Genomic DNA, 26,368 nt, shown 5'->3' on the forward strand with positions numbered 1-26,368 from the left:
TAATTCACGGCTCACAGCAATGACGTTCTTTAAAGAACATAATTACCACAAACAACAAGAATTGACTGCGTGTTACTCTATGGAGAAATCATGGTGAAATCATAACAGCAACAAAAACCAACCTAAAACAAGAACATGATTACCACAAACAACAAGAACTGACTGCATGTTACTCTATGGAGGAATCATGGTCAAATCATAACAGCAACACAAACCAACCTAAAACAAACCTCCCTCCAAAAAATACCTTCCTGATTCCCAACTCACTTTTCTTTTCCCCATCAGGTAGACTTAGGGGACCACACAGCCTAGTTTTGGGGAGAAAGTCTTGGTTTGTCAAATGTATCAAAAGTTTGTTTCTTTTCGTTGAGGGTAGTGGTCCATAGTAGACCACTTTTTCATGTATTATCAGTGTCTTATTTTGTAGTCAAAATACCACAGAGTCTGGTGCGGTGGCTCACACTTGTAATCTCAGCACTTTGGGAGGCCGAGGCAGGTGGATCACGAGGTCAGGAGTTTGAGACCATCCTGGCTAACATAGTGAAACCCCGTCTCTACTGAAAATTCAAATAAAGTATTATTTGGGAGTGGTGGCAGGCGCCTGTAGTCCCAGTTACCTGGGAGGTTGAAGCAGGATAATCACTTGAATCCCGCAGGCGGAGGTTGCAGTGAGCCGAGATCACACCACTGTACTCCAGCGTGGGCGACAAAGCGAGACTCTGTCTCAAAAAAAAAGGTACCATGGTTGGAATGACAAATGATACTGTCATTTTTGTTAGTGGTGAGGTGAGTGGCATCTGAAATACGTATTTTTTAAGGTATACAATGAAATTGTGCTTAGGGGAGTTATAATTTACTCTATGTGTTTTTATACATACTTAAATCAATACATTCTTACAGACTAGCTTCTTTACTGGTAACACACAGGCTGATTTTCTCACTGCATGGATGAATATGGACGAGAATCTAGGAGTGGAGGTCCCTTAGTCACCAGCTCACCGCAGCTGTCTTGCTCTTATCTTTCAGAGAGGAACGTTGGTTAGGGGTCTCTCTCCACCATGTGCTGTTCTCCAGGACTTTGGGTGAATCCAGGTGTGGGAAAGAAGGTAGCATCAGCTGTAAGATTCAATGATGTCTCTGGTGCAGCAGAATACAAACTGCAAACTTTGAAATGCCTTCGAAACTCCTTGGCTCCTCCTGGAGGCTCGAACTTGAAGGAAAGCACTGATTAGTTTGAGACTCTGGGCTTGAACGCTAGAATCATGAAGCCTCCCTCACAGCCCTCTTGCCAAGAGTACCTGGGGATATTCCCATGTGAGCCAAGGGGCTACTAGTGAGGATGCCATCAGGAGCTCCACAAGAGGGACAGGTCTCGGGGATCTCCTGGGCAGCAGAGGTAAAGTGGGGAGAGGAATTCTAGTGACCAGAGTGAGTTTCTGAACTCACAGTTTCTGATGATCAGCACTGTGATTCTCGACTTCCAGCAGTGAGACAGAAAGATGGCGTCGGATAGCCTTGCTGTGGCTCCCGGAACCTCAATCCTCAGCTCATAGTCCGTTACTCCAGAAAGCTACATGTGATTGAAATGTTTCATGCCACTGGATAATGAAAAAAAACAAAAACAACAAAACACAACAACAACAAAACTTTGCCACGTAATTCATGTCACTGGATAATAATAATAAAAAAAACACAACAACAACAAAACTTTGCCACATAATTCCAGTACTAGATTATGACAGTGAGAGAACACCTTTATTTCTATAGATCTTGTGGAGGTAAAAAATTATATTTTCCCAGATACTATTTAGAAGTCTATTATATAAATACCTTAAGACTTGACAACGGGGGTGAGAGGCAATTATCCGTGTAATAACAATGCCGAGAATGTAGAGAATTACTTCAAACTGCTATTACTTTGTAAAGACGAGCACAAAGGTTTACTGCTTTCACTCTGAAAAGGGATTTCTGTAAAGTAGACAAAATAAAATTTCAGTTAATGTTTGGCTTCACTCCACTGCCCAGACTGGAACCTTGCTTTGGTGTTACTGAAGTTAGGAAACTGATCGCAATGTTTGAAAATGTAAGTAAATTCATCAGTTTCAGAATCATTTTTGGCTTTCCATTGTTATAGAAGCCAGAAGTTAGTGAGAAATAATCTACCATTTCCTGGGAAATTTCATCAATGTATCTATATGCCAGAAATGACTACATGTTCATCAACTCTTTAAGTGTGTATTTTCCAAAACTCCAGTTAATATCTTTATGAATATTTAGGAAAGACTGATGCTGTATCGAGAAATTTTCTGTAATAGACAAGCTGTGAAATTGCTCTCTCCTTTCTCACCTTCAAATTTAGAGTGTGGCCCATTGACCAAACTCTAGGCATTGAAATACCTGTATCTGCACAATTTATAAGCAACTAGAATTACCAGCTTTTAGAAGTGGACCTATCCAGGTAGAATTGTGAATTTTATTTGCATGATACATAAACAATTTTTTAAAAATTACACACATTGTCACTTTTGAGTTTGGTCATTGCAGGTAAACTGGTTACAGCAAATTTTAAAATTCTTATTATGCAGATTAGGCAACTAGGTGTCAAGAACTTTAGTTCACTTGACTAGTCACACTATTACTAAGTACATAGCATGACTCAACGCATGCTATTGAAGTAAATGTCACTTTTCTCTCTATCTCTATAGCACAGATCCTTTTATCCCAAATGGGTGGTCTTTGTTGCTTTACTAATGTCCTCCCTTCCCCTCTTTTCATGGGCCTCTTCTCTTCTTGGTGTTTTGTTATGTTAGGATGTTCAGCTCTAGCTTGTCTCCTTAGGGGTGGGAAAACAAACAACTGATTGCTAAAGCTTTCGAGTCTCCAATGCTGTCATTTGTGGTGTTCTCCACATCTTTTTAAGAAGAGCATTAAATCGCAGCACCCACATGGTTATGTCCAAGTTCCTCCTAAACGGCCACCACCCATCCGTGCCGTGGTGTGTTGGGCTGGATGGGCAAATGGATCTGTTTTCAGATTTCAATGTCTAGGTCATATTGAAGTAACACCCTAAAACAAAATTTGGTTCAAATTTCCATAACCTTTAATCTTTTTGCAAAGCTAATAAAGTAACATAATCTTGCATTACATATAGACAGAGGAGGAAGGGAGGTGAGGAAATGAATAAGGGCTCATTTATCTTTATTTCTTCTTCTAGAAAGTAAGGGTGTTTATCTAGAAGCTACCTAAGGTGTCTTCTAGCTTTATGATTATATGTTTGATGATATTCTAAGGGTTGGGCTTATATTTACTCATATCCTTCAAATCAGACTTACTGTGATTGACCTTTATTTTGCATATTTCAGCCCCTCCTTCTATTTTTATATCCACCATTGATTTAATATTATAAAAATTTGATAGTTGATACTAACATTATTCAGAGAACAGTGGTTTTATGGGTTTATTTGGGAAAAGTTTATGTGTCCACTCACGGACTCCCCTCTCCCTTCTTCCCTCTCATTCTTTCTCTCTCTCTCTTCCTTCCTTTCTTTCTCTGTCCTTAGGATGCATTCTGAGCACATATTATATGCTCAGCACTCTGCTAGGGTCTGGGAACATGACTGTGAGTAGGATACAAGCTATCTTAAAACTTTTACTCTTTTTTCAGACAGAGTCTCACTCTGTCGCCCAGGCTGGAGCGCAGTGGTGTGATCTCAACTCACTGCACCCTCCACCTCCCAGGTTCAAGCATTTCTCGTGCTTCAGCCTCTCTAATAATTAGGATTACAGGCACGCATCACCACACGCGGCTATTTTTTGTATTTTTAGTAGAGTTGGGGTTTCTCCATGTTGGCCAGGCTGGTCTCGAACTCCTGACCTTAAGTGATCCAGCTGTCTTAGCTGCCCAAATTGCTGGGATTACAGGCGTGAGTCACTGTGACTGGCCCTAAAACTTTTACTCTTTTGGGTGTGAAAATGCCCAGTGAATAAAGAGTGTTCTAGGTGCAGAGGACATGCTTTGAGAAGACTAGAGGTAAAATAAGGAAATTAAAGGAAATGGTGTTCCCAGTGTTCCCATGATATGTACAGAGAAGAGATGTAAGGGATGGTGGTCATGTAGGTTACACAGATGACCATGGGCGAAGCTGGTGAACCATATTAAGGATTTTGATTTACTCGGAGGACGTGGAAAGCCATTAGAAGATTTTGAAATGAAGAGAGACAAGTTGAAATTTGTGTTTTTGAAAGATTATTTGGACAACTGTGGTGCCAATGAATTAAATGAGATTAAGACTAGGAAAAAGAAGAAAATGTAGGCAATATGAATGTAGTTTAGACATGAGTTTTTGAACTTGTTTTGGCAGGAGGGGTAAAGAACTTTAGGTGGGTTGTAGAGTATTTAGGAGACAGAATTCCTAAGATTGCATAATGTAGGTGATGTTCAGGCTGAGAAGGGGAAATTCTTCTCCCTCTGGCCCATAATTCTGCCAAGTTTTCAAGTGGGCAGCTGGGTAGATCATTAGTAGTCTTTACAGAGGTCAAAACCTGAAAAGGAGAAAAGATTGTTTTTAAGTAGGAGGAGGATGGTAGGAAGAGTGCAGGATTTTTTGGAAGGAAGAGTAAATGATAATGGAATTAGATGAGTTCTCTATTTGGTTATGCTGGATCTGAGCACTCAGACGGAGAAGTGCAGCCGGCAATTGAATATTTTGGTTTAAATATCAGGAAAGAGAGAAAGACTGGGGATGAACTTTTATAATGTTTCTGTATGGAAGCTGGTATATAAAAGGAGATTCAGGGCTTTTAAATCTCTTTTAGGCCTTTAGCTAACCACTTTTTTGTCTGTCTGATGAGTCATATGAGTCTATGAAATAGTTATTTAAAATATTTAAACTCTGAGGCACTTTTTAAACAAAGGTTTGACATAGGCATGATTTTTAACTGAGTAAAATATCTAGCCAAGTGTGATATAAAAGTTAAAACCACACCACAAGAATAGGCATTTCATTTTTTTTTTTTTACCCTGGGCAAAATATCATGATCTATTTTCAAATAATGTGTATATCTGTGTGGATGTGGATGGGAAGGGATTGGGTTTTATAAGCATATTTTAAAGGCTCAAAGGGCTTATACACATCAAATGTTCTTTCAAAAACAACAACGTGGTGATTGAAGTGTAAATGAATCATGAAATATATGGATTAAATATGCCTGGGTTTATTACTCATAATTAAAAATTTAAGACTTGCTTTGGGCAAAATATGACTGAAGTTTTCTATTGAACCTCAAACACTCAGAAACATTGAAACATTGTAATACCAAATCTTTCCAAGTTTGTAAGGCCTGAGATTTCTATAGATCATATTCTATATTTTCCCTTAGAAATATATCAACACTTACTTTAAGAAGTCTAAAATACAATGTCTTGGAAGAAATAACATTTCCTTGAAAATTCAAATACAAGTGGGTCTTTTTAGAAATAAAGTATGGAAATTAGAAAATTATTTGAGTAGAATTGGATCTGATTGACAGAATTTGGGTGTAGAATGAACCATACGTCTTGTAACAATGGACTACATCTAATCAGCTGAAGAAAAGCAAAGCTCAGGATCAAAACTCTATGACTTCACAGCCGCACACATGGGAAACAAAACACAATTTAGGGGTTTTCGTTGATTATGAAGTCGATACACATCTGCAATGTGATGGTGCTGCCATTGAGAAGCTATTTCTACTTCGGACTAAATAAAGAATTAAAGTGTCTGGACACTGCTCCAGGCCAGTCAAAACATGGTTTAGCACTGCGTCCATCACATACTCAGTGAGTTTTTCCAGGGCAATTGGTCTCCATCATGAATAGGTTCCAGATAACTCCTCACGTAGGAAACTATGAGCAAGCCCAGGAAAATAGCCAGTGCTAGAAGGAGATGAAAATTACTTAAAAATAACTGGAGGAAAATAACCTATAAGAGAGGGTCAAATTCTGATTCTTAACAAAGAACTTTCCGGCGGGGCACAGTGGCTCACCCCTGTTATCCCAACACTTTCAGAGGCCGAGGCTGGAGGGTCGCTTGAACTCAGGAGTTCAAGACCAGCCTGGGCAACATGGCAACATCCTATCTCTACTAAAAATGCAAAAATTAGCCGGGCATGGTGGTGCATGCCTGTAATCAACACTCAGGAGGCTGAGGCAGCAGAATCACTTGAACCCGGGAGGTGGAGGTTGCAGTGAGCCAAGACCACGTCACTGCACTCCAACCTAGGCAACAGTGTGAGACTCTAAAATAAATAAATTAAAAAGAACTTTCCATTGGTTGATGCTACCAAAATAGGAATGACACTATTGCCTACTGCTCAAGGAATAATTCCCCTTAATCAGAGGTCTTCAGGTAAATAATTTGGGTTGTTGTAAATACAATTGATTATCATGTGCAGATAAGTATTTACTAGTTGTCTGTACATTAGTGCACATGAATCATATGTCTTATGTAGTTTCCAAGGCAATCTTAGCTTCCTCAAATGAACCTTTCCTTTCCTTACCATCTAAACATTTTTCACAAGTTGTAATAAATTTGGTGCTCTTGTCTGATAAACCAGGAAGACATGTGACCTAATGCATTTCAGGATAATGTTTGCAAAGTTCTGCTAACTTTGCTCAATAATCATCTTGCATCCTTTTAATCATTTTTTAAAAAAATTTTCTCCATGACATCTACAATCCTACTGGTAAGTTACAAAGCCTATCTTTCTTTAGTTTTGAGGCATATTTTCAATAACCAATAGAATTACACTCAGATAGCCCCTAGATGTCAGAACTATAGGTTGTCGTAGCACTTTGAGCTTACATCCCTTGTGAAAGAGAAGTGGGTGTGTGACTAACAGGTTAATTGATATAGACATTACTCACAATGTATTCCATCCTAAACCCTGAACCATTTGTCATTTTGTTGCAAATCCCTTTTGCTGAGATTTTGCTGGAAAGAGTTCCTTTTCCCAAACCATATTCACATATTTTTAGATATAACCCCATCCCATATAACTCTGGTCAAGTGCTTGAAACAAACCAGTAAGCCAGCGGTGGGTTGTATGTCCTATGCTCCAGGCGGTGGCCAGAAGGGTGATAAAAGAACATGAACGGCCGGGCGTGGTGGCTCACGCCTGTAATCACAGCACCTTGGGAGGCCAAGGCAGATGGATCACGAGGTCAGGAGATCAAAACCATCCTGGCAAGCATGGTGAAACCCTGTCCCTACTAAAAATACAAAAAAAATAGCTGGGCGTGGTGGTGGGTGCCTGTAGTCCCAGCTACTCGGGAGATTGAGGCAGGAGAATGGCGTGAACCCAGGAGGCGGAGCTTGCAGTGAGCCGAGACTGTGCCACTGCACTCCAGCCTGGGCGACAGAGCGAGACTCTGTCTCAAAAAAAAGAAAGAAAGAGACAGAGAGAGAAAGGAAAGAAAGAAAGAAGGAAAGAAGAAAGAAAGAAAGAAAGAAAGAAAGAAAGAAAGAAAGAAAGAAAGAAAGAAAGAAAGAAAGAAGGAAGGAAGGAAGGAAGGAAGGAAGGAAGGAAGGAAGGAAGGAAGGAAGGAAGGAAGGAAGGAAGGAAGAAAGAAGAACATTTATGGAGAGTCTGTCCTATGTGTTAGGTGCTTTCAGGCATTTGATCCTGGTGGTAATATTGAGATACAGGAATTATGATCACCATTTTACAGATGAAGGAATGGATCTTAAGAGAAGTTAAGTAGACAGTACATAGTTCCAGTGGGGAACTTCATGTATGTTCCATTTGTCACACGAAAGGAGTAAAAAAAGTATGCTCTGGATCCTCTGTTAGCAGATATTTAATGTATCACTTCCTTTACTTATAATAATTTATTTTACAATTTATTAAGTAAAAGTGAATAAGTACTTACCCAGTTCAATTTGCACTTAGAAGATGTAGCATAATTCTTTGCCTAAACTAGGTGTCCTAAAATTATTTAAGAATTTGTAAGTAAATGAACATATGAATAACACATCTCACATACATTTAAATGACTGAGCAAGAATACTTGAATTCCACAGTTGCATGGACAAAAATTGTTGATGAAATTTCTAACTATAAGACCCCTAACAATTGTATAATAAGTTGACTGGCAATTATTCCACTAGAATGTGATGTGAAAGCCTGAAATCAAGTGTGTGTGTTTTGAGGGGGGTGGCGGGGGAAGGCTGGGCATTTCATTTTATTTTGTTTTGTTTTCTCACCTAACTAATCACCAGTATATATTCCCAATTACAAAGTGTTGCTTTAAATTCCAATTATTGCTTTTTTAATTAAAAACTGATTTATATTTTAAATTAATATTCATATTCAAATGAGTATTTTGGGGGAGATTGGGGACAGCAAATCTCTTCAGAAGACCTCTGAGAAATACTTTTCTTAGTGGACCAAATACCTTAGGAGTGAATGATGAGTATAGGCCACCGTGGTACATGTGCATCTGATCAAGTGGTCTCCCTGCCTCACCTTGGCCTCGTCCTCTCTCCCTCCCTCCCATCCTTCTCTTCCTTCTTTTTTTAGGGATGCAAAAATGTTTTTAAATAATAATTTTAAGGTTTTATTTTAAAGATGCAGCAAAGCATGTCATTTCTAACCACCTAAACGTTTCAAAGGAGAGCCAAGACAGGATAACTACAACGCAAAGAGAAACCCAAAGTAGCGGAAAGTGAGGAGGAGAGAGGATTCAGCAAACAAGAAAGTGAAAAACTGTTCTCGAATCAACCTCTACACAAATTACAGTGCATTGTGCTCAGTTCTCACAAACATGTTTTCTTCCGCAAAATTTTAACATCGAAGCCTTTTCTAGCTAAGCTGCATCTTGCTTTTTGACACGTACGTGTCCATCATTTACTTATTTTGCCTTATATTTTATACATGAGAGAGAAACCTCAGGATCTCTAGGTTTTATACAATGAATACAAGTTTTATATAATCATTGATCTTGCACTTTCTTCATTCCCCACATACCTGTGCTTAAATGAAATCTAAATTTTTATTGTCCAATAATTCGTGAAAGCACATATAAAGACAGTGTGAAAAAAAATAAGAGGCTGCATATTGCATAACATCATGGATAACTTTGAAGGTAGTTAAAACATTTTAATAGTTTCATCTGACTTCAAAATAAATGTGTGCAAAAGTTAGTAACAATGCTATGAACTTAGTTTATGTAGCAGCTAAACTGTAGCTATTAATATACCGTAGAGTAGTTGCTGCCAGTTGGAATAGAATGTTCCAGGTCAAATATTAATAGATGCATTTATTCCCACTGAGCAAGCTAAAAAACTAATAAAGTATTAGTTTGGTAATAAAGTAATTAGTAAAACTAATAAGTATTGCCCACAGATTACTCTTGCTAATTCAGGTTTATGAAAACATGAATTTGTATTCCACAAGAATATATTCACATGTGGTTACACTGCTTACCTAATTTGATTCAATCTAATGAATATTTCCATGTATGATTTATCCCTTATTCCCTATTTTTCTACATAGCATCTTTCCAGCTATGTATTCACCTACCTATCTATCCATTTTATATTTGACACCTAAACTCATTTGATATATTTCAAGAAAGTAAAATTAAACTGGTACGGCAGTTATTTGTTGGCAAAATAAAGATAGATTAGTAAAGTCACATTTTCCCAGAAATGTTGTTATTACAAGTAACTGTCATGATGTCCATACTATAGTTGAAGGTCATGGTCATTTACCAAAGTCATACATTTGGCAGGACAATATTATATCAATTGCTCAATATGAGTGACACTTTTACTCCTACACACCTCTAATAAAACTTTCCATCATGAGTTCTTACGATATTACTTGGTGATATAATGACAATGTGGGCATTTCCACAAAATCTCTGTAACTGCCGATGACATTTATACAGCTGTTGAAAATGCATAGAGAATACAACATACAAAATAACACAACATATTTTTACATGCTGTGCTCTGGGCGTTACTAAATTAAACCTATGATTTCCACAAGTTCCTTTTCTATGGCAGTGTCCTCTCTAGAAGAAAATTTAGACATGACGTAGAACACAGAAGTATCCTGCGTTTCAGTTTTTTTAATATGAAGCAAGTTTTATCACATGAAAAATATGACAGTCCTTGACATTTCTTGGTTGTGAAAAGCCAGTTGGTCAAGGAAGTCCTGTTCACCTGGAGAAAACTTAGGACATCACATTTCACATGTGTGCACTGAGCACAGCCACTGAGACCTCACTCGCATTCCTCCGATGCTGTTTGGCGTCTTCCCTCACCGCTTAAGTGATGGAGCTTTCTCTCATCAGGACTGCTCACATACCTGAGGCGGGTGACAGCAAACACTTGGGGAGGAGTCTCTTAAACTGAACTCTCCCTCCACTTGGTCTCTAAGGCATGGCCTTCTTCACAAAACCTTTAAATCTATCATTAAAACTAAGGATGAAGGAACAAAATGGCTCAGAGAATGCAGCAGGTAATGTAAATTCATACGGAGAAGCAAACAGCCATTGATAGCAGGTAGCTTTTTCTTGCAGGCAGCACATTAAACAGGTAACAGTAAAACACTTAGGGCCAAAGACAGGAGCTCAAATATCTCTCAAGTCACGTCATTCAGCCCCTTCTCCTGTCTAAATTTCTGCTTCCTCATCTCTAAAATAAGGATGGTAACACCAGCAGTTTTTAGAAGCTGAAGGAGATGAAAGTACTTCTAACTCCGAAAGGGCTAGCTGACTCTTATTTGATGCCTCGACTTCTATTAACCAATTTGAGAGAGTTCTCCAAGACGGCAGCATTCTGAAAAAGTGGTCAGAGTGGACAGAGAGAATTCACTGGGGGAGAAGTGTGGGGAACGGAACAAACAGGGAAACTTAGATTCCTTTCTAGATGGTTTCACTTTCTTCATGGTTTTCCTAAAGCACTTCTGTTTTTGACCTGCTGCAAGAAGTTTCACATAACCATTAGCAAATGGAAACTTTGTCAAACGTGGACACCAGAATGCAGTGTATCCAACTGTATCTTAACAGGCAGAAAAGCTGAACAAGCCTGACTGGCAGCAGACACCAGCTTCTATGGCGTAACTCACAAGTAACGAACACTCAATTGTATATTGATCATATACTCTATGCAAAAATGCATTCCATTCATTTATCATCATACCTCTAACTTGGAAGGTATGGAACATGCAGTGCACTGTGCACAGAGAATTGGGCTACAATTTAATCTACTTTGTAAATTTTATTCAATCTGTACATGTGCATGTGTGGGTAAACACAGCCAGTTAAAATGAAAAATAATTGAAATCAGCATTACATTAAACAGATTTGCTCTATAAATTGTGCTCATTACACATAACTAACATAGACTCTTTGATCAAAGAGAGATCAATGTAATTCAGTGACTCACCTTTCATAAAGAGTGTAATGAAGCAATTTTCACTATCGGCATAACAACTTCTTGCATAAAACCTATTTCAGTAATTTTAATCAAATATTTCTGAAAAATAAAGCATGTGCACCTTTCTTCTTTTGGATACTATTAAATTATGACCAACAGCCAAAGCAGCAAATATCTCTCTGTATTGGCTAGATATATGCAAAATTGAATAATCCAATAATTATTTCCATTTACTGAATTTATGAAAGAAATGGAAACAAAATGCAGTTTGTGGGTAAATGACAACAAAAATCTGAGATGCTTTTTGCTATTTTTGCCTTTTAACAATGCTGTCTGAGAATTTAATTATATTATTCAACTTAACGGAATTATATTATTCCATTTAATTCAACCCAATCCATTCTAACAAAAAAAATATTCAAATTTTGTTTGAGCACAGTGCCTACAGTTCGAGCAGGGCCTGGGTGATGTATCATAAGAGTGCATCCTAGAAACAAAACATTTTAGTAACATGAAACATTAAAAGTGAAAAATGTGACTGCCTTAAGTGGTGCATACATGTAGTTTAATATAAGATTCCTTTTAATCTTGATGATTTTGAACATAAACCCTTATACCGTAAAGGACATAGGGAGTCAGTAAAAACTTTGGGCTAAGCCTTAGACTTGTTGGCAATGCTGTAGTTTATTTAAAATCGGAAAGCATTCCCCATTAGTGAAAAAAGGGAAACAAAACAAACAAAAATTATACTCAATATGATTACCCAGCACTAGAACAGTAAACTTAATAACCTAATTCTACTCCCTTTATTCAGAGAAAATAGATTTCTTAAAAGTCAAACCCTACTAATATTAATCAGAACTGAGAGAACTATTATTAAATAACTATATTTAGGGAAATGTTCATTGAACTCACATGAAGTTCAACTTCATGGGAACAGAATTCGGTCTTGTTCCCTTCCGCTCCTTAGTGTATAGAACAGTAACCAACAAATAGTAAATACTAGATTGTTATTGAGTGAATCAGTGCGGTGGATTCAATACGCAGTCAAATATATGGAGGATGTTTTGGAGTCCTGAAAAATGTTTAGGTGAAAAAACAGTAAGTATTACATATATATCATGATCATAAATTATTTAGTGGTAAGGGAAATAATTAGAGGGAAATATCTCCAAAATATTAAGTTGTTTAAGGGGAAAAAAAAAACAGTGTTATTTCCCACTCCCACTCAATGTATCTCTACAGTTTCCAAATTTTCCTCAGTGGGTACAGATTATTTTCACAATAAAATAGTTTTTAACAACATCCTTTCACTTTCTAAAATAACTATTAATGTGAATGGTTGTGGCTACTGACTGGAAAAAAAGGGGCAGTTCAGAAAGGTGAGAATTTGGAAAAAGAAAATGGATCTTTCCTGTGTTTCACTGAAAACAAATGATTAAAATATGATTAATATAAAATAATAATTTGAACAGGCTCAGCTGTGCCTATTAACTCAGGAACATGACTTGCTGGAGACCAGCTTGGGTGAGCTGGGAAAGCCATGGGCTCAGTCTGTTTCAGTTGCTTAACCTAAAGTTACTTAAACCCAATTTCAGGTCTTTTTTGTTTGTTTGTTTTCTTAATCTGTGAGATGGGGTAACATTAGCACTCATATCCTATTCTGAGGATTACCAAAGTTAACACTTGTTAAAGCATGTTGAACAGTGCCTGGCATATGTTAAATGCTGTTAATGTAAGCTCTTATTATTAACCATTGTTCACCTTATACGAGGGACTGCAGAGAAACAAACACAAACATATTCAGCTTTATTCTGGACTTTTAACTCTGCCAAAACCCCTTCCTGTCTAGAGCAATACTTCCCTTTCCCCTTTTCTTGTTTTTCTCAGTGCTGTGTCTGGTCTGTGACATCAAATATTATCCTGCATATATGGCCACCAAGCCTGTATTCTCCCAGATATATATATATGTCTGTTTCCACTTCCTGCTGTGCAGCAGTACCACCAAGAACCCTTGCCTTATTTCTCAGCTTGATGTATTTTGCTTTAAATGATATACACAGGCTGGCTATTCAAAAACAGTTTCCCCCGCCCCTCTTTGAAATCAGTGCTGTGTTGATATTGAAATTGAGGTACATCTCATCTGAGCAGTGCTTTTGTTAGTTTACCACTTTGAATCAACTCATCTTGTTTTACGCTTTTGCCCAGGGCAGTATCACACAACATGTAGAAAATTAATAAATGTATATTGATAACTGTACTTACAGAATGCCTCTAGTGAATATTTAGAAAGCTTGCTAGGCCTAAATCCAGGAGCTAAAAGGTGAAAATTGTGTTTACTTTCAATGTATGGATAGTTACTGTCTCAGTAATGGCAGTTTGTAGCTTAAAAAAATAGCGCTATATATATATGTGTGTGTGTGTGTATATCGATCGATCGAGAGAGAGAGAGAGAGAGAGAGAGAGAGAGATGTCACTTAAGCCCCACATACTCTGAAGCTACCTGCAGGTATCACATGCAATTAGCCACGAAGTTGTAGTGAGACTTTCAATTCTTGGCCATAGATAGATTTTGCTGTATGTAGGAATACTCTACACAACTACCCAGACAAGCTTCTCAGTTATTCTTGGCATTCTATTTTAAAGATATAGAAAGAATGGACAATTGACTGAGCATAAATTAATTCCCTTATTTTTTGAAAGGTATATATCTTGTCTAACCAACAAGAGTCTTTTAGGGGGCCGGAAGTGGTCCTGAAACAGGCAGGCACTCACTGCTAACCATCTCCAAAACTTAAACCAACATCAAACCCATTGAAATCTCAGATCCTGTGAGGTTTCCCAGGTTAAGATAATTAAATATTATAGCTGTTTACCACGACCAGAAAGAGGCACCAAGTGTTAGTTCCCAAGTCCTTCCTAAATCTTTTACAGATTCTTACACTAAGAAAGCACACAATGCTCTTTAGATTAACACACCAAATTCTTAGCAGGATGTTAGAGTATTCCCAGTAAATCCCAAACAGGGCCAGAGGGAGCACAGGCTTTCATCTGTGTTTGACCCAAGGCTCTTTCTCTAGTGAAAATTATTTCTCTTTCACCATTAAGAAGAACCTACATAAAGAAGTGCTGAAGGAAAGAGATACCTGCCCATCCCAATCAAATAACCTAGTCTCAGTTATCAATGCAAATGGTGAATATCACCACCATTTTTTCCAACATCCAGGGCAGAGAAAGAATCTGTGTTTAGCTTCGATTAATTTAGGACTGACACTAGTGTTTCAACAAGGACAAAGATAACAAAAAGGTAAGTGTCTAAATACATCGTTCTTTAATGCAGATCAATGACTATTCCAGGAATCTTCCTCGCTCTCCAATTTCCAGGATTGAGAAACAGACTAAAATACTTAAGAAAGCAAGCCCAGATCGTCTGAGTAAGACATTATGCTTCAAGAATAGAAGATAACCTATCAACATTACCATACAACAAAACAAAAGCAAAGCTCACCTTAGGTTGAAGAAGGACATAAACAAAATATAGTGATGCATTCACTGGGTTTTGGGGAAAATCTACCCGGATGAAACTTGGTGATGCTGATGGCAGACTATTTAGTAAACCAACCAATTTTGTGAGACTATCTATCTTTTAACTTTATTTATTTATTTATTTATTTATTTATTTATTTATTTATTTGAGATGGAGTCTTGCTCTGTGTCCCAGGCTAGAGTGCAATGGCGCAATCTCGGCTCACTACAATCTTCACCTCCTGGGTTCAAGTGATTCTCCTGCCTCAGCCTCCCGAGTAGCTGGGATTATAGGCACCTGCCACTGCAACCAGCTAATTTTTGTATTTTTTAGTAGAGACAGGATTTTGCCATGTGGGCCAGGCTGGTCCTGAACTCCTGACCTCAGATGATCCACCCGCTTCAGCCTCCCAAAGCAATGGCATTACAAGCATAAGCCACCGCACCTGGTCAACCTTTTCTTTTGTCTTGAATGCTGTTCACGCTTTCAGACTTCCTGATGATTACTAAAGTGGCCTATATTCCTTCGTACAGTTGATTGTATGTTGAATATACCATTGAAAGAATGGCTAAGAAAAAAAAAAAATCCAGCGAGTCAATAAGAAAAAATGTTGAACTCTAAGATTATTCACTTTCTGGAGAATCCTTCTGTACCTCTTATTCTACTTCCTCAAGTAATATTAGCATATTTTTTTAACCAAGCAAGCAGGAATAAAACCTGTTGCTTCAAGTTTTCTGTTGCACAATTTATTTTGAAGGATGTTATTCTCTGATGTTATATCTAAATTTTGGAAAAGAATATTAAGAATGTGAATGCTCGAGAATCAGAATTTGAAAAAGCAAAACAAAAACAAGTCTTGTTTCCTTTTAAAAGTAATCTGTTGCAGGAGTTTTTTGTGTGTAATGGTATTGCTTTTGGAAGTATAATTCTTTTCATTTTAGACTGAAACAGTATTTGTTTTGGACAAAATTAGAAAGCACATTCATTTTATTCTTTCATTATGCCTTGATGTACATATGAACATCTATCTAGCTGTCAGTTTTGTTTTTTTTTTAAGTCTGTTCTGTGCCCTGAAAGGGAAGTTTGAAAAAAAAAGTTGTGGCATTTCACCACTCAACCCTCAAAGTGAGAGGTGAAAGACACACACACACACACAGTTTGCAGAGCAATCTCATCTGTTTCCACTTCCTGCTGTGCAGCAGTACCACCAAGAACCCTTGCCTTATTTCTCAGCTTGATGTATTTTGCTTTAAATGATATACACAGGCTGGCTATTCAAAAACAGTTTCCCCCGCCCCTCTTTGAAATCAGTGCTGTGTTGATATTGAAATTGAGGTACATCTTATCTGAGCAGTGCTTTGGTTAGTTTACCACTTCGAATCAACTCATCTTGTTCTATGCTTTTGCCCAGGGCAGTATCACACAACATGTAGAAAATTAATAAATGTATATTGATAACTGTACTTACAGAATGCCTCTAGTGAATATTTAGAAAGCTTACTAGGCTTAAATCCAGGAGCTAAAAGGCGAAAATTATGTTTACTTTCAACGTATGGACAGTGACTGTCCCAATAGTGGCAGTTTGTAGCTTAAAAAAATTGCGCCAAAATTCTAGGATTACATTTTTCTAAAGAAAAATCTTCAAGAAGTTTTAAGATCTTATTAATTGAATTACCAGAAAGATTAAAGCATAGAAAATTTCCTTTCATCTGATGTTCTATGAATCTTTGAAATGTTCATATTTTTGCTCAGTTTAATATTGTTTGAATAAATCCAAGAATATTTTATTAAAATAAAGATCGGCTCTGAAGAACAAATTCAGTGCAAAGTACTTCAAAACTTACGAGATAGTAAGGTAATTTTTATTGACAAGTAGCATGGTATATTGTGGGAAGGCAGATTTGGCAAGTCCACACAGTTATAATTCCAAGTATGCCATTAAAATAGCCACAGGAGAGGTAGGATCAACATGTTCTGAATTGTCAAATGAATGAGAGATCCTGAGTCATAAGTGAAGTTTTCTCATTAAGTTATAGTATGTTTATAAATTTCAAGACTGTGATTTTATAGTAGCTATGAAAGTATTTTAAGATAAATGAAATACATTAAAATAAGCTTAAACTCAAATAACTTAATCATTAATTATTATGGAAGGTATCTAGAACATTCTTTTTTGTTGTTTTTCTTTATTTTATTTTATTTTATTTTTTGAGACAGGGTTCTATTCTTTCACGCAGGCTGAAGTGCAGTGGCACAATCTCAGCTCACTGCAGCCTCCACCTGTTGGGCTAAAGCCATCCTCCCACCTTAGCCTCCTGAGTAGGGACCACAGGCATGCATCACCACTCCTGGCTAATTTTGTTTTTCATAGCCCATTACGTTACTGATTTCCCAGTGTATAAGTAACCAAGATGCTCAAACAAGCAAATATTTTCCTCGAGGGTGGCTTAGTATAAAAAAAGAGAAAGAACAAAGAAATTAGTTCTGAAGGTGCATTTTTCTAAAACCCATTTCAGTATTTGATAGCTCAGATCATACAGAAGTTTTAGCCAAAATGCTGCATCTTTTGTTAATATTCTTGTATTCCATCCTTGCCTTCACTGTTTCATAAATTATTTAGTTAAATGGCATTTTTTACCATGTTTCCTGAAATGTCATTGATTTTAATCCACCTGAGAAGTCATTACCTAAATCTGTATTGAGAAAGAAATTTGTCTTTAAGGATTAATAGTTGCCTTTATTATTTAATTTCCCTTTAACTGCTATACTTTGATGCACTTTATAGCGTTTTTGTTTGTTTTGTTTTGTTTTGTTTTTGTGAAAGAAGTAGATTCTGGCAATTGATTTCCATTTGCAACCTACCTCCCTGATTAAAAGAAAGTCATTTTAAGAGAACATATTTGCTTTGGATTCAAACAATTTAAGGGCCAGGAAGCGGGTTGGGGGCTTATATTTAAAGGTATCAGCTAGTCCAGATGGCCATCTAGCTTTTAAAACTGCCGCCAAGCAACTTAAATATGTTTTGTTCTTCAAGAGATTTGGAAGCAATACAAGACATATTCTACTAATGTTCTGAAAGAATAAAGAAAGGGAGAGTAAGGAAGGAAGGGAGGGAGGCAGGGAGGGAGGGAGGGAGGGAGGGAGGGAGGGAGGGAGGGAATGCTTATAAATGAAATAAGTATACGTCTATATTTTTCTTCCCAACATTTGCCCCACATTTTTAAAAATTTTAGCCATCGTCATATATGTGATCTTAAAAAGTCACTAGATATTTTTGGGACTTAGTTGGTTTACCTCTAAATACAAGAAGTTCAGTTGGTCTCTACAATGTCATCATAGCATAGAAATCTGCTCTGCATAATTTTATATCAAGGAATGCTATGTTGTCTACCAAGCATGAAACTTTGGAACTAAAGGAATTCATGAGCGTCTGGGGAACATGTTCTGAACTACACGATTCTGAATCACCTAGAGTTTGGTAGTAAGTGTTTTATGTTATATTCAGATATCTGCAAAATTAGTGATACATATAGCATGTGTCCAAATATTTAGCAAATAAAGATGTCTCATGTGTGCTGAGAATTTTACTCTTTTGGTAAAAGAATATTTTACAAAATTCCACTTAATGCAGATCTTGCAAATGAAAAGAAAAATTAACAAATCACTTCTATTGTGATTCCTGATTTTAATTTACATTGAAATTGATGGTCACATACAGATAATAGTCTAAAAACTCAACCACATACTCATATGTTTGCAAAGATTCAGGATTTGGGCATTATGTAGATAGAATGTATAAGGCTTACTAATCTAAGACTTTTCAGTCAGTATTCCAAATATGATAGCAGTCACCCAGTTGGGTTCCTCCAATAGACTTATTTATTCTCACCCAGTCTCCCTCTCATGACTTTAATAATCATTTCCATTGGAATTTAAATAGTATTAAATAAATTGTGAATCACACAGGAATAACTCCAACCTTTGTAGCAAGAATACGAGCTTAAATATGTTATATATTTTCCAGCTTATTATCCTCCTGGAATTTTTGACAGAGATGCCTATACAGGAAAATGCACTAGCCTCCTAAAATGTGAACGAACTCTTAAGAACTTACTATAGATTTAGATCATTTAATTACATTTTCAGTCACAGAGGCTTATGAGAAGTAGGTTATTAGATTCTGCTTCAATGCTCTATCTTTAAAATGTTTACTTTCCCAATTTCCGTTGTTCTTATGTTTTCCTCAGACTTCCACTGTTAGTATTCTAATGCGTCTTCACAATTACATCTCTCTCTATTAAAGCAAGACTTCTGGAGGTTTTCTCTGGAGTGGTGGTTTTTACCCCCAAGGTTAGTTATTTACTAGTTGACTTATATAGGGTCAAGTCAGTAGAGGAATCTCACTTTATTTTACATAAATATATGCAAGAAACACCTAAAAGAGATGTAACAGACTTTATATACTTGACACACCCTACTGGAAATGTCACTGCAGTACATATTAGATTCAAAATTACTAAACCTGCCTTCTCTAACCCTATCTTCCTGTTTTTATCTCTCAAAAGGAAAACTGTGAATCTCTTTTCTCTAAATGTAAAATAAAATAATGTATATCACATAAGTATAATTATATTTGACTAATATAAGCCAAACTAATTTATCATTTATAATTTTATCATAGCCATTTCTCTTTTAGTTGACAACTTTTGTTTTGACATGAACCACAGATCTTGGACATCAAGTTTTTAGATATTTTCACTCATGGGCTCTATATTTTTCTAACACTGCTATTTTAAACTTCTCAGATTTAACTTTTTGATTCCTCCCTTTAGGTAAATAAGTATTATTTTAAACTTTCAGACATTTTTATGTATCTATAAGTGTAAAATAAATGTGGAAAGAAGCACAAAAAAATTTCTTTTTCTTCCTCCTTTGTGCAACTCAAAATAGCTGAATTGATTTACCTCCAAATATCTACATAGAGTTTAACTTTGAACAGACTTGAAACACACACAAGGTTTTCAGAAACTTGTAAGTGACCAACGACATAGAGGAATAACAAAAGTCATCTTGAAACTTTAAATACACTGGTTTTTGCCACAGACATTTTAATTTACTAGCTGGAGATAGAAACCTCTGAAACAGCCATTTGTCTTTTAGGTAAAATGCAGCCTCGTAAATACACGCATCTGTCCTGTGTATGTTCTTTTTTTAATCCCAAGTAGTATCATTTGTAAAATAGATTTCATGATATGTTTTACCATTCACTAAAGTATTTCAACGTTCTTTCTTTAGAAAGTAGAATCTTGCAGATTAGAATAACTGTGTTGAAAGCATAAGAAATATCCCTTTACAACTGAGGAGATATCCTGTTTCATCCTTGGGTTTTATATGATTTAATAGAGGTAATGCTGTCATGCAGATAGTACCATTTAAATAACTTCATTTAAGGCCTTGATGGGCCTTTTGTAATCATTCTCAGGGGGAATCACTACTATATCCAGTTCAGTCATATATAATTTAAATATGGAATTATTTTAGCTAAATATTCAAGGTTTGTGTTTAGCCAGAGACAATTTAAGTTAAATTTAGGAAATACCTTTGAAAAGTTTAATTTCTCTTTTTCACCTTTAGTGATGTATTAATCACTAACCTTTGAATTGCTGGTGCGTTTAAGGAAGAATGTTATAGATGTGGGCCCAATACTTTCATGCAAGTGACACTATTGCTGCTCATAGCCTTAAACACGGTCTTCATATGTACTTATTTGAACTGCTTCCTCTCTACCAGAGCAGTTTTTCCATCCTTTTCTGTTATCAGTAGAAGAAAGATCTATTTTTGAAATTTGTTCCCATAACTAAAATGAGGTGGATTAACTTTGGCCATGAAGCCAAGCATTGTGAAGACGGAGATGTAAAAGTCAACACTATTAAAATCAACCACTCTCTGGGGGCCTGTTCTCCTTTTGATAGACTCAGAGTGTTCATTAGTTCTTTTGAATTTCTATGGGAGATCTGTGGGCAGAACCAAACCAGGAAATAGTTGCCTCCTAACTTTGAAAATACCGGGGGACCACATTGACACTTTCCACTATGTCATTCTGCTGACCCTTGAGCTCTGCTTTTATCTTCCTTCAATGAATCATTCCACTGTGGTTTTAATTAAGAAAAATCATGTTGTAGGGAGTGAAATGATCTGGAAAGGATCAAGCCAAAATTTATACCTAACTGGCTATCTTACAAACACAACGGATTTTTTTCCTGCATAATTCATTCCTTAAATTTTAAAAAATACCCTTAAGGATAGGGGGGAAACATCATTTTTATAAAAATATTTTAATTAAAATCGCACAATGTTCACTTACTAATTTTATCAGAGGTATACAATTAAGCAATTCATCATAGGCAATAAACACTCTGGATTGTCTAACACTGTCTAGAGTCCCCTAATCATTTAAAAAAAAATAGTTTCGCTTCTTTTGAAGCTCCTGTTTTTGTTTCCTGGGTGCTGTGATGAAAACCAAACAGAGCTGATATTTTCTTAGAATAATAAGCAACTTAAAATTTGAAGTTGTTTTGTAACTGTAGTGTCTTACCTGACTGTGATAGTCTAAAGAGATGGTTCTAGAAACTGAATTTGTTACTCTGAGAATTGTGTAGACTATTTTAAAGACATGACAATATGTTGGAAAAAAATGGTTATTTCCAGGGAGTTTCTTCAGATAAAAAATGGGTTAAATATAGTAATAAGCGTAATAAAGGACTTTAGTAAAACTAAACACTTTTTAACAGTTTTAAGAACTGGGTGAGCCCAAGAAGCTGAACTGGAGTCAAAAACAAACTCGTTCAACAATAGAGAAGAAAGGAAAACGGAAGCAACAGAGAATGGAGCTGTCTTCATTGCATGATTAGAGTTAAATGCAAATATGTGATGTTTGGTTTAAATGAATTTAATTGATCCTAGAAAATAGTCCAGACTTTAGATGCTACATCTTATACTATTTCTGTAGTAAGCCAGATATTGTTAAATGAACTTATATCAATGTAACTAACTAATAGAAGCTAAGTTTGAGAGGCCTAATATATTCAGGGAAATTTTTCATTATATAAGCAAGTGATTTGAAGAGACTTAAAATGGCTTTCATGTTTATGTTTTACAAGTTTTATAAGCTAATATCAGCTCCTGAAAATACAAACCACAACTACATTTTAACACCATGTATGTAAGTCTACTTTGTCTTAAAAAAAAAAAAAATCTACCTGAGGTAAGTAGAAATTTACCTCTGGTGCACAGTTCAGATGGGAATATTTCAAGGACATGATAATAATGGGTTTTTTTATTTTTTTAACCCAACCATGAAACATAAAGTCCTATTTTATAACTATGAAGACTAAAACAATTTAAGATGCTTATTATTGGCTCATTGATTATTTATTTAATTCTACCTTTTGATCAGATATTCTCTCCAAAGTGCAATGGTATGCTTGGGACACAATGTAGAGAAAATAAAAATTGTGGGTGGGTAGGCAAATAGTCTGATATAATTCAGTGACATTTACATTCATGAGCCCAGTTGGCAAAAGGCATCTTATTTTTCGTTAAGTGTAGGAAGAATCATAGAGTGATTCTTAGAGATCCCTGGTTCCATTTACAGTGGCCATGTAAATTCCTTAAATTCAAATGCAGTCCTTTTAAGGCCCACAGGGACGGGACGTTGAGAGAAGAGAAACAACTCTATCAGCCTCCCAGTGAACAGGAGAGTGCTCCCTGGCACAAGGCAGTGCCTGAACCTGGCCAGAGGAAAACTCAGCCCAGAAATGTGTACAGCGGGAAGGGGAGCACTGTGGGAGCCGCCTCCTAGGGATGAGGTCTGCAGTGCATCTAAAGAGTGTTAAAAGTAGAGGGGAGAGCGTGGACTTGGTTGGAGAGCTGGGTTAGCCTCAGACACTTTCCAATTATTTGGTAAATGATGTAACCAAGACTCTGTCTTCTCATTTATATTATGAAGATTACAGTCTCATGTTGGTTAAGAAAATCAAACATGCACAAAGCTAGGTGATGCCCCAAATGGACTGAACAGGTCTCACAAATAGGATTTTAGATTTGGCGAATCTCTCTTTACTAATTGTTTGCACACTTAAATACTAAAAACATTTTATGCTGATAGAATCTCCATGGAAAATTCATCTCTGGACACATCTTCAGGCCCCAGGGAACTTTCAAGGGAACATTTAACTTTTCCAGTAGGCAAGAAGGATGATACAAGAGAAGTTTAATTCCTTTGAAAAATCTATGGGTGATGGATATTATTTGAATTACAATGAATGATCAAGAAATATTTCCTTCTGTCTACGTTTGTTTCTGTCCATTTTCATAGCATCTAAAATATTTGGTTAATACAATTTGAGAATATCTAATTTACCACAAAGGATAAAAATCAACAGATTGTATATCCTGGAGTATGTTTACTGTAATTTCCAGTATAAAGTAAAAGGTTAGCCAAGTGCTAAGCCATTTGCCATGTAATTTTTAAAGTCCTCTACAACTGAAAAATTGTTTCCATTGCTTTATGGAAAAAGAGCTTCAGAATGATCAGAATGACTTCTCCATGGAAACTGATATACAATACAATCCATTTTTTTCTCTTTTCAATGAAATTGCTTTCTAGTTTCCAATGGCTAGCTCCACAAAAACTTACTTGCTCCAGTATAAAAATGAATATCATTGGGTAGCATCTGGAATTCTAGCAATTGAATACCTCAAGTATACCTCATCCTTAAGGTCTCAAGCTACATTGGAATATTACAAATAACACACTAGTAAAATATCCGGATGTTGGTTTTTCGATTGTGCTTTTGTTCTTTGAAAACATTGAATTAGCCAAAGTTGACTTTTTAATTTCGAAATAAGAAGTGCTTATAATGTACTTTTTGTCCTCTTCTTTTTCCATTTTTTTTCTTCATTTCTGGGACTCTAAACCAAGCCAAACATGATAATTTCAGAAGAGATTAACTTGATTTTTTTTCCTTTATCAGTAGCAGACTCTAACTTACCCACCTTTCCCACTATTTCTTTGAGTTAGGATTTGAACAATTTAAGCCTTCACATTTGGAATTTTATCTCTTTTAATCTTTGTAAATATTATGAGTAAAAATCAGGAAATGCCTCATTGGTACCCTGGGTTTCTCAGACAAGCCGCTGATTTATGGTCTTGAGACCATAAACTCGTTTTCCTTACATGAATGATATTTCCACATCCACAACAATACCACCAAATATATGTGTCTAGCACTGACTAACTGCAAATCCTCAAAGTGAACCGCATGCATTTTAATATTGCATAGTTTGCTGATTTATGATTTCCCTTAATGTACATAGTTCACATTTTTTGGAAGAATTCCACAAAAGAAGAAGAAAAGAAAATCTAATCTAAAGTTACTATTTTGAAGGGAATAGCAGATTGAAAATGAGAATTTTGAAAGTTTCAATACCAGTGGGGAAGGCATTTGCTAGAGTTTAGAAGGACAGCATATGGTACTTACAGGGGACCACCAGGGGCCTGGAGAACTGATATCCTGAGTCCTCTTGAAGAGCAATAAAGGTTGTTTCATTAAGTGCAAAAGCATCGTTCTTAATTTAAAAACTGTGGGCAGAAACAGAAGCCCAAGACTAATTTTTCCATTGCTAACTCTAGAGTCTCGGCCACTGAAGTCTGCAGATACTTTCTTTGAGAATGCATATTATTTTACTCACAACTAAAACATTTAAGTATCTTAGCTGATCAGTGGAGTGAGATTAAAAGGTTTCTTTTTTGAATCATCAGACAGAGATGCACAAGGGAGAGAGCACATAGGGTGTGTTCTGAAGGGCTTGCTAAAGTGCTCGGCTCTTAACATTAAAAGTGTGATGTTTATACACCATCCTGATAGAAAACACTGCTTTACCGGGGCCTATCATGGGGAGGGGGGAGGGGGGAGGGATTGCACTGGGAGTTATACCTGATGTAAATGATGAGTTGATGGGTGCTGACGAGTTGATGGCTGCAGCACACCAACATGGCACAAGTATACATATGTAACAAACCTGCACGTTATGCACATGTACCCTAGAACTCAAAGTATAATAATAATAATAATAATAATAATAAAAAAGAAAGAAAACACTGCTTTCCAAATCCTAGTCACATTTTAGGATTAAGTCACAAATTTTAGGATTTCCTAAAATCCTAGTTTTGTTTTAAAACACACACAAAAAAATGTGTTTTAAAAGTCACTGGATAGGAGGAAAGAAAGAACAGATTCAGTCAACCGCTACTCATTTATTATAATTGTCCCTATTGGGACAAAATTCGTAACATGCTAGTCTGAAACTGATTACCTTCTCAGTTCTGTCAATAGCAGAGAATTGAGCCTCAACAGCACCAATTCAAAATAGTTTAGGTCTTGCCCCTGCCTGATTATGTAACAGAAAAGCACAAAGTTTGAGGGGTGATGCGGGAGGTGGTTATTTTTCTAGGAAACTTCCTTCTCTTCTACGAATGTGTGAATGAGTAAGGACAGCGAATCTCTGTTTCTGATATAAATATTAGGGGTAGAGGCTGAGTAGAAGACCCTCTTTTTGTTTTCAGTAGCTCCTTCTCATTCACCAATGGTAAGGGAGACTTGGCTGTCAACTATAAGTGTACACATGTATATCTTTATAGAGTAGAGATACGTCTGCATATAAAAAAATCTGCCATAAGTGATAGAGTAGAAAATAATATCCTACATACCAGAATGTTCTCCTAAATTAGACATCTTGCAGGTATTCAGCATTCTTTCTATTTCCAAATTGCTCCCACTCCCTGTTTTTTCATCACCTTTTTTTTCCTCATTAGCTCATTGGAAATACATATTTTTAGTTTAATGTTTGTTTGCTTTTTTCTTTTTCTGCAGAGAAGCACATATGTATGAGATGTATGCAATGATTTCTCAAGGAAAAAAAATGTGTTTTAAAAGTACAGCATGGCTGGTGGTTTCAAAAAACGTAGTCATTCTTCTCACTACAACAGAGTAAGATAAGCAGGGTAGATCTGTTATTTCCAAATTAAAGGTGATTAAACTAAGATATATGGAGAGATGACATGGCATGTGAGGTTTATAGGGCTAGAAATTGCAGAACCATGTAGAACTCACATTTAACTACAGTACAGCAACAGCACACTCTATCCTTATAATGACATCCTGTATAATTTAGTATGCTCTGTACCTCACTTTAAATGTAGCATACGGATGAAGCAGTAGAAAACGAACGCCGGACCTTTTAATAATGAGGCTCCGGTTTGCTATCTTAATTTCAGGAATTAGGAATAGGAGGGACGCTAAGGAGACTGTTTAAATTTTTAAAAAGTTCTCTCTATGCCTGATACAGATGCAAA

At 36.4% G+C, this 26,368-nt stretch overlaps 1 long non-coding RNA gene across 1 annotated transcript; it reads right to left on the minus strand.

Annotated features, from left to right (window-relative positions):
* Nucleotides 1-858: 858 nt before the first annotated feature.
* On the minus strand, nt 859-24,847 carry LOC140712484 (uncharacterized). Its single transcript, XR_012094090.1, has 3 exons — nt 24,495-24,847; nt 1,831-1,968; nt 859-1,598 (listed from the first exon to the last, which is right to left on the minus strand). It is a non-coding gene; the product is annotated as an uncharacterized lncRNA (long non-coding RNA).
* Nucleotides 24,848-26,368: the final 1,521 nt, after the last annotated feature.

The sequence above is a fragment of the Chlorocebus sabaeus genome, chromosome 9 (genome assembly GCF_047675955.1).
Source record: "Chlorocebus sabaeus isolate Y175 chromosome 9, mChlSab1.0.hap1, whole genome shotgun sequence".
NCBI classification, from domain to species: Eukaryota; Metazoa; Chordata; class Mammalia; order Primates; family Cercopithecidae; genus Chlorocebus; species Chlorocebus sabaeus.